Source organism: Antrostomus carolinensis, unplaced genomic scaffold (genome assembly GCF_000700745.2).
Source record: "Antrostomus carolinensis isolate BGI_N321 unplaced genomic scaffold, ASM70074v2 scaffold21384, whole genome shotgun sequence".
Lineage (NCBI taxonomy): Eukaryota > Metazoa > Chordata > Aves > Caprimulgiformes > Caprimulgidae > Antrostomus > Antrostomus carolinensis.
In genome coordinates, this window is record NW_010308944.1 from 32,547 (window position 1) to 40,733 (window position 8,187).

Genomic DNA, 8,187 nt, shown 5'->3' on the forward strand with positions numbered 1-8,187 from the left:
TCAAGGATAGAGTTGGATCCATTCCACTACTCTGTTTTGAAAGAGACCTAACTGCACTCTAAGTCTCAGAACTACTGGCCCTGTAAAAGACACTAACAAAGATCAGCTGGAAGGCCTCAGAGTTACTGTAAAGTGCCATTATCCACACTTGCCCCTTCAGAATCCCCAATTCAATGATTTTTCTCCATTTGAGAGACAAGACTGAGAACCAACGACCAAAACACTGTGCAAGCCGAGTGACTAGCTAAAAGTAAACAGATCACCTTAATGCTCTCCTGTTTTACATTTTCCTTCCTTGTATGTAAACATGGGTATCTTTAGTAGCATTGCAAAGGATATTTAGAATTTGGAAAATGTTGAACTGATCTACTTCTCCACTTTGTGCGTGTTTTCACTTCTACTTATCAAGTGCACATGTTTCAAGTCAACTTATAAACTGAACATCTTATGAAATCTTGGTTGAATGATACTGTATGAAGTTTTTAAATGGTCCCCTCAGCTACAGCTTGAGCAACTCTTAATTTTAATGTGCTCATCTTCATACAGACCTACAGGGAACAGAGGCACAATCATGTCCCAGTTATGGTTAAGTCCCTGAGGAACTCAAAGACTAAGGCTTGTCTCACACCACAAAGCTCATTTACCAAAGAGGGCTGCTGATGTAACTGTGTCAACAAAAACCCTCATGTAGATGCATTTAAACCAATGGAAGCCTATACTGTCCTCATTTTTGTCACTGGGTAAACAAGGGAATGGCTCTAGGCTGGGAAGAGAGGAGGCAGTAAACAATCCCTAGTCCAGTAGAATGACTTCTAGACATGCAGACCATATTCCCACTAGGTGGCTCTGCCAATGTAGCTATGCTCTTGATCATTCAGCAGTTACTCTAAGCTATTATTTCTCAAGAACAACCACACAGACCACACGTAGGTACTCTGTACTTCATGAGTTGCCAGCACGCAAAAGCTTACTCTTGCTATTCTCTTAGAGTTTGACTTTTGCTTCTAAAAATGTGTCATCTGATTGATCACAAGAAAAGCATATTGGAAAAATCACTTCATGACTTGCCAACATCATGCAGAAAGCCTGTGGCAGAGCAGAGAATTGAACCCAGGTGGCTTGCATCCTCAGCTAGTCACCTAAGAACATGGATCAGATGCTGCATTAGAAGCAGGACAGCCTGGAAGCATCCCAAGAAAATTTATGTTTTCATCAGGATGCAATAACCCAGAAAACAGGAAGAAGCAAAATAATCCTGGGAGAAAGGGTGAGCTGCCTTAACAGACAGACACAAGGGCATGTTCACATATGCTACTGCCTGGCTAGAGACATGGCATGCTGAATATCCCACAGCACAGCACTACGCGTGTAGTGATGAATATCCCACGTACACTACATTCGCGTGTCATGCTATGGTATGAAAACTCTTCTCCAAATAGATGGCTCTGAGGACAATGAGAGGAAATAGTTTCCTGCAGTATCTCTGAAGATCAAGAGAAACCTCCATACAACAACTGGAGTGAGGACTACACAGTAGAATTAGACAGCAGCTGTGAGCAGAGAATGTTCCAGCCTGGCCTCAGGGCACCCACAAGTGGCATAGTAAATTCTGCTACTCCTTACACAAAAGCTATAGGTCCATTGTTGCCTGTTTGGAAAGGGTCTTAGTATACAATGAGGAAAGCTGAGACAAACTTAAAGAGCCTAGTTTAGTCCAGCTGGTTGAGAACAAAGTCCCTTCTAGCAGCAAATAACTCAGCATGGCCCTGACTCCTTCATCTAAGAGGTGACTTCCATCCAAGAGCTCCTCACCAGGAATTACACCTTTTCAGCCAGCTCTCTGGAGTTCCTACTGACTTGGCCTAATGAAAGCGACTCCAAATCAAGACTGGTTTATTAAAGTTCCTAACAGATCAAAACTGACCTCAGCTGGCTCCTGTCATTTCCAAAAAGCTCCTGCTGATTTGGCTGACTGTTCAAGCTCCAGGAAAATTGCACGTAAGCCCTGGATTTGCAGCGGGTAAATTCTCCTTTTCTGGAACACAAATGAGACAGGAGCAAAGCCAACAGGAAAAAACAGAGTAAATTTGTCCGGATGGAAATGTTTGCAGTAATGCCTGCTCTAGGGCTACTGACCCTGAGCAGGACATCAGGACATCCTGGGCAGACCAGCATCCTGGGCCTCAGTGACACAAGCTTCCCCAGCCCCTCGTCTACTTGATTTCTAGGTTTTTTTGACTGCTCCAGGCCTGGACACCAGTACAACTCCACACTGCAGCCACTTGCAGAAAGAACTATCCTTACAAAGAGTTACTTCATCTTGCAAGGGGCAAATAATTTAGTCCCAAAGAGGACACTCAGAAGTACCCTGTACCTTGGAGATGAGCCCAGCAGGACTTTCATACACCCTCCTCACCCCTCTCAAGCCCTTGGCAGAAGCGGGATTCCAAACGATCGCTTTGATTAGAGGCTTACGGCCACTTAAGCATCCAACTTCCATGCATGGCCCACCTGGCAAAGCAGGCACACCTCCCCCAAACCCACGCCAGGCCCATAACATTTGCAGGCTGTGTGGGCTGCTCTGCTTCAGAGCCAAGGAGCCTGCCACGTTCCCCTTCAGCTGTGTCGTTGGCAGCGTCATGCTGACAGGTTCAAGCCATGCAGAGAGGGTTGTTTTTATAACCTGCTCTCTTTTAAGCTTTCACAAGGTTATTCCTCTACATTATAGTCAAGATCACCTGCTGCTCAGGGGGATTTAGATTCTTAAAGGAAAATTGCAAAAAAAACCCCAGGAAAGATTGATACATAGTGGTGTCCAAGGAAAAAGAAAGCACCTTAGCACTAACCAGTTCCTTGAAATACTTGAGTTCTGCCAACGAGTTCCCCTCGTTCATGACTGGCAACTCTGCTCCTTTCTCTGTTATTCCCTGGTGTCACCACAACAAACTCTGCAGATGCTCCTCATACTGACCTGCAGCTCTCCTACTATTCCAGCCAGGGACCACAACATATTGCCCAGCCTTTGAGCCCTGATCAATAGCCCCCAATGCCACAGTGACATGCTGGTCTACTCACAAGTTAATCACAACTCAGCTCTGTGATCCCATCTCTGCTGGCGTGCCGTGGCCTTCGCTTACGACACCCCAGCTGTTCCTGTCTCGGATTCTCAGCACAGCTCCTTCCATGCACCTCAGTCCTGACCTGCCACCTCTGTTAGCCCGTACAGACAGAAACCAGCAGATGTGGAACATGTGAGTCGCTCTGCTGTATCAGTCCCAAGGTCTCTACAGTTCAGTATTTCACATCTAGAAAAAGCTACCAGACAAGTCAGGGGAGGATGTAAAATTCACTTAGTAACTGTCCACCGTCCAAATTTGAACTGATATTAGTTTAAAAGCCTGGAACATTATATTCTGGCTTTCAGTTAAGTTATTAATAAGTACAGTGACTCTCCACACACTTGCCATTCACACACTGCCTAATCAAGTATCTCCTCAGTAATATTGATGAGCACACCTAGTAGTGCTGCTCAGGTCTTCTTCTAAACGAACAGAATTAAATTAGAGCACTTCAAGATGTCTGAGCAAATGAGTTTTCTCCTCACCATGCTTTATCTTCTGGCATTCTACAGGGAACTTAATTTGCCATTGAGCTTCCTTTTCAGTAAGCTTCGCTGGGTCTCTCTGAACTTCCCTGCAGTTCTTCTCTAGTCTTGACCAACCTAAATTTGGCTAGTGCTCACATACTAGTATTTAAAGCTCCCGCAGTGCAAATGAAAAAAACATGCTATAACAGGATTCTAAACAATGCCATTTGTTTTTTGTTTTAAAATTTTTGTATTGAATTTCATGCTCTTGAATCCACAGCCCTGGAGACCAAAGCCTCCTTCTTACCCAAAAGGAGCTGCACATGCAAGACAAGAACAAGTTTCTTCACAGTGTGCTGGAGGATCAACTTCTACATTCCCTAGCGAGTTTAGACTCTAAGGAGTATTTAGTCCATAACTTCTTTGATTAAACTATCAATGAGTGCAATGAAAGTCCAATGCCTTTTTGAGACAGCAATATTCTCGCCCACTAGGAACTGGACTACAAAAAACCAACTTATTTCACACATGTGCTGCCAAAGAGCTGTCAAATGAAAACAGCTTATTGTGAAATGTTTTTGTCATGAGAATGAATATTCAGTCAAGAACAAAACAAAACCTATCAACCTCTCTGACTTTAAAAATAAAAAACCCGCTGGCCAAGATTTTCAGAGTTGTTCACCACCCTCAGTTGGCTTGAGATCCAGGATCCAGCAAAGTTCAAGAGCTGCTGTCCAGTAGGGCAGGGAATGGGATCCCAAACAGGTGTGGACCAGGTGTGAAACAGTACAAGGTTAACACACCCCATCCATCACTGGACAGCACATCTGTAAAAACGGAAATAAATATTAACTCAAGTCAAAATCTTGTCTGGAGATGAGCAGAACTCTCCCCAGTGGCAGCTAAAGAATATCATGTGGTGAGGACCGCAGCTGAGCTGATTTACTGCTAAACTGTGCTTGTATGGCTGCAAGAGGTTCTCATTCTGTCGCTGCTGAATTGGTTCTTCTTAATACAAGAAACAAGGAGTCCTAGTGCTCTTCTGAATAGCTCTCTGGTTCATTTTTCCAGTTGCAAAGCAAATGGTTTGAAGTTTCATTGTCTTGCCAGACTCATAAAAAGAAACTATCAAGCGCTAGCCAAATTGTGAAGAACAGCATGTTTTATGAAAACCCAATTAAACTCTGGCCATCAGTATCTCACTTTTATCTCTGCCGAGCGCTGTCTCAGATTTCTTGTTGCATGCCAAGCTCATATTCTTCTCTGATTGACTCAGTGAGATTACAGTTAACAGTTTTGTTTTGTTGTTTTGCGGGGGGAATGAAGGCACAGTCCTTCTTGTTTGTACACTAGATCTGCAGGCTACCAAAAACAAGTATCTTCGGGGTCAGGAGGGGAGTTTATTTTCATGTCTCAGATATCAAAATGGGAGTTGCTTACCATTATCACTCACACAGACACTGAATGCCTCTCTCAGAAAGAACTGACAAAATTGAAATGCAAATACAATGAAAAGAGAAGCAGCACCGCACTGCAATCCACTTTGGAAATCCTCATCAGTCTTTGAGCCACAAAACATGGCAGAAGCCCATGTAGATGCTACAGTCCAATGGACCAGGAGTACTGGAAAGTGTCATAACAGTACTCCCGTGCCTTTCTTTCCCCAAGGGAAATTCCCTTTTCCCTTATCTGTCTTGAAAAAGATAAGGTATCCAGACAGCTGTGACTCATATTAGGAAGCCACAAGAAATGCAAGTGCATATTGTGTTTTCACCTGACTGGCGGCGAGGCAAACGCTATTATTTTCCAGCAGCTTTCAAGTCTCTTCCAGGCCACTGATTAGTGAAAGCAAAGAATTCACTAAAAAATGCAATGCAATAGATTGCAAAGCAAAAAGTACATACAGTTAAGGATGAAGTAAAACTGATTTTAATAGACCAACAACCATCAGTCCAGTCCATCTGATCTTTTTTCCAACATGCCAGTCCAGGAAGCAAGCTTGATGATGACTGAAACAAAACAAACAGAGATGCCTTACTGTCTTGTACTGTTATCACTCTTCTATTGTCTCCTACTGTCTTCTGTTTAGAAGACTGTCTCCTATTGTCTACTACTCACTGTAATTTTGGCGTTAAGTGATAAAAATGCAGTGAGAAGGGCAGTCCTTGCTTTTATTTTTCATTATATTTGAGGTTTTTCATGCTGAACAATATCAGAAAATGCAAAAAATTAAAGCAGAGAGCAAATACGTTTTTTCTAGATTTGCAAAGATAAATCAAGGTTCAGATAAATGTGCTCTGTTGATTAGACAAATGTGCTGGGACTCAGGGTGGTAGGAAACGTAGGTGTGTACAAGAAGGGCCACATTCTAAACTTCTAACCAGCTGGAAAACAGCAGCATCACAAAGAAATATCACTCTGAGAGCTACATCAAGAGCAGAGTTGCCTAAGTGATCACTCTTCTCAGAAATACTCGGAGGAGTTAGATGACTGAAAGCATCCAGAAGTGAAGGGCTTTGAGGTGAATCCAGCTGATATATTCGTTATATGGTGCCAGCATAATTTCCCCGAATGGTTAGAGAAAAGGGGAAGCATGAGAAGGGTCAGTTGGGAATATATGTGCATATGGGGGAGGGGGGCCAAGAAAAGGCAAAACTAGCTGAGAACAGGCTCCATTTAAATTGCATACAGACCTCACACAAAGCACAGAGAATTGGTCAGTAGATTGAAGCCATCTGGCTGGAGGAGCCATAAGAGGAAAACCCTGCTGGAGATCTCTCCATCACGTCCCATCATGGTCCAACATCAGAGCACAGCACGGGCTTCCACTTCAATCTCATGGAGCTAAATATGGGAAGAAGAGCAAGAAGAGGACTGCAAAGTTCATCATTATGACACAGCCTCTATTCTTCTCACAAAATATAAACCCAGCTGGCACTCTTTCCTGCAAACTATTTCAGTCTTGATTCTACGCCTTGTTACAGAAAATCCCACTTTGCTTAAAAGTCTAGGTGTTTGATTTCTGGCTGGAACAGGCTGCAGAGCCTGCCCTGTGCTGACAGCCTCATGTAAATCTTGACAGGAGTGATCAGAGGCTGAGCTTGCAGATCCTCCTGCACTCGGAGATAGGGATGTGAAGCTTACAGATGTCCACACTAAACACTCAATGAAGCAGTTTCTACAGCAATGCATCAGTTTGCCAGAAGGAAGGATTGGGCAACACTGGTTTTGCCTGCACTGTCCCAAGGCCCCTCTGGTAAACCTCAAGCTTTGGTGGCAACAAGAGAGAAACTGAGTCGAGGCTATACATGCTGCAGCCAACAGCACAAAACAGGGGTGCAGACAGCTGGCTTCAGGCTTTTATGGCTCTCCAATGAAAGACCACCCCAGGGCTCTCCTCATGTGAATGAACCAGAAGATTCCAGGTCTCCTCCTGCTCATCCTCACCATTTACAAGGATGTCTGTTGTTGAACTCAACAGAGGCTAACTCAGCATTCATTACAATCCAGCCTGAAAACAGCTGAAGACACAACATTTTTATTACAAAAACATAAGCATGTTTTAAAATGTATAAAACATATTTTACTTTTATGGCCTAGATAAACCCTTTGACTTCCCTTAATGCAAATTAACACTGCTTGTGTTTCAGCACACTGGTACCTGAACATTCAGCAAAGTGGTGGTTCTATATGCCAACCATCCCTTGGGAATTCAATGTTTTCCATTGTCTGTTTTTCTGAAGTCACTCCTTCACCTGGGTTGGTAAAAAAAAAATAAAGGCACTTAACATCTGGAAAAATTACAGCTTTGGAAGTTTGCCAGTCTGTTTGCCACAGTGTTGTTACAGAGTTTTTGTTCCTTATGATTCTCTCATGCAGCACAAATATTAATTGCCAGAGATCAAATCTCAGTGCAAGTGGGTTCAGTTGTTTTCCATCATTTTGACTTGCCCATATGGAACATTCCCAAAATGTCAAAAGTCATTAATATTTTTTAAACACTGCAAATCTCAGAACTTATCATTTCTATATCAAAAGTGATTTTCAGTGATCCTAAAGGTTTTTCGCTCTAACAAATGCCATCACTGAGATATTTCAGCTGGTGTCAGCAACGCCACAGATACTGGGTATAAGAACAGTAGCAGTGAAAATATATAAGGAGAGGGGCGGGGGGAGAAACAACTGAAGCGCTCTTTAAAAAGGAAGTTGGATTAATTTTCCCTCTGGATTTTTCTTGTTTACGCTTAGCTTGAAATCTTGGAAGGAAACATAATTAAATTATTACTTGGTTATTTTACTTTGAAAAATAACTATATCCACTGGGAAAATAAGAAAAGCTTAAAAATATAAACAAGTTATTTTCAAGAGAATGAGTTGCTCATTCTCCTACCAGAGTGTCATTTCTCCCTGCTTTCTTTGCACGTTTCCTTCTTACCATCTCCAGCCACCTTTTTGTCCCCCTCTACACTTCGTATTATTGATTTCTGCCCCAGTATAATCCTCCTCCATCCTCTAAAGTCTGTTTCAGAAGCTGCTTGTCACTTCTTCACAGATGCAGGGATTTGGAGTAAGCTGCTGTGTGGAATGGGCAGGCCTTTCCT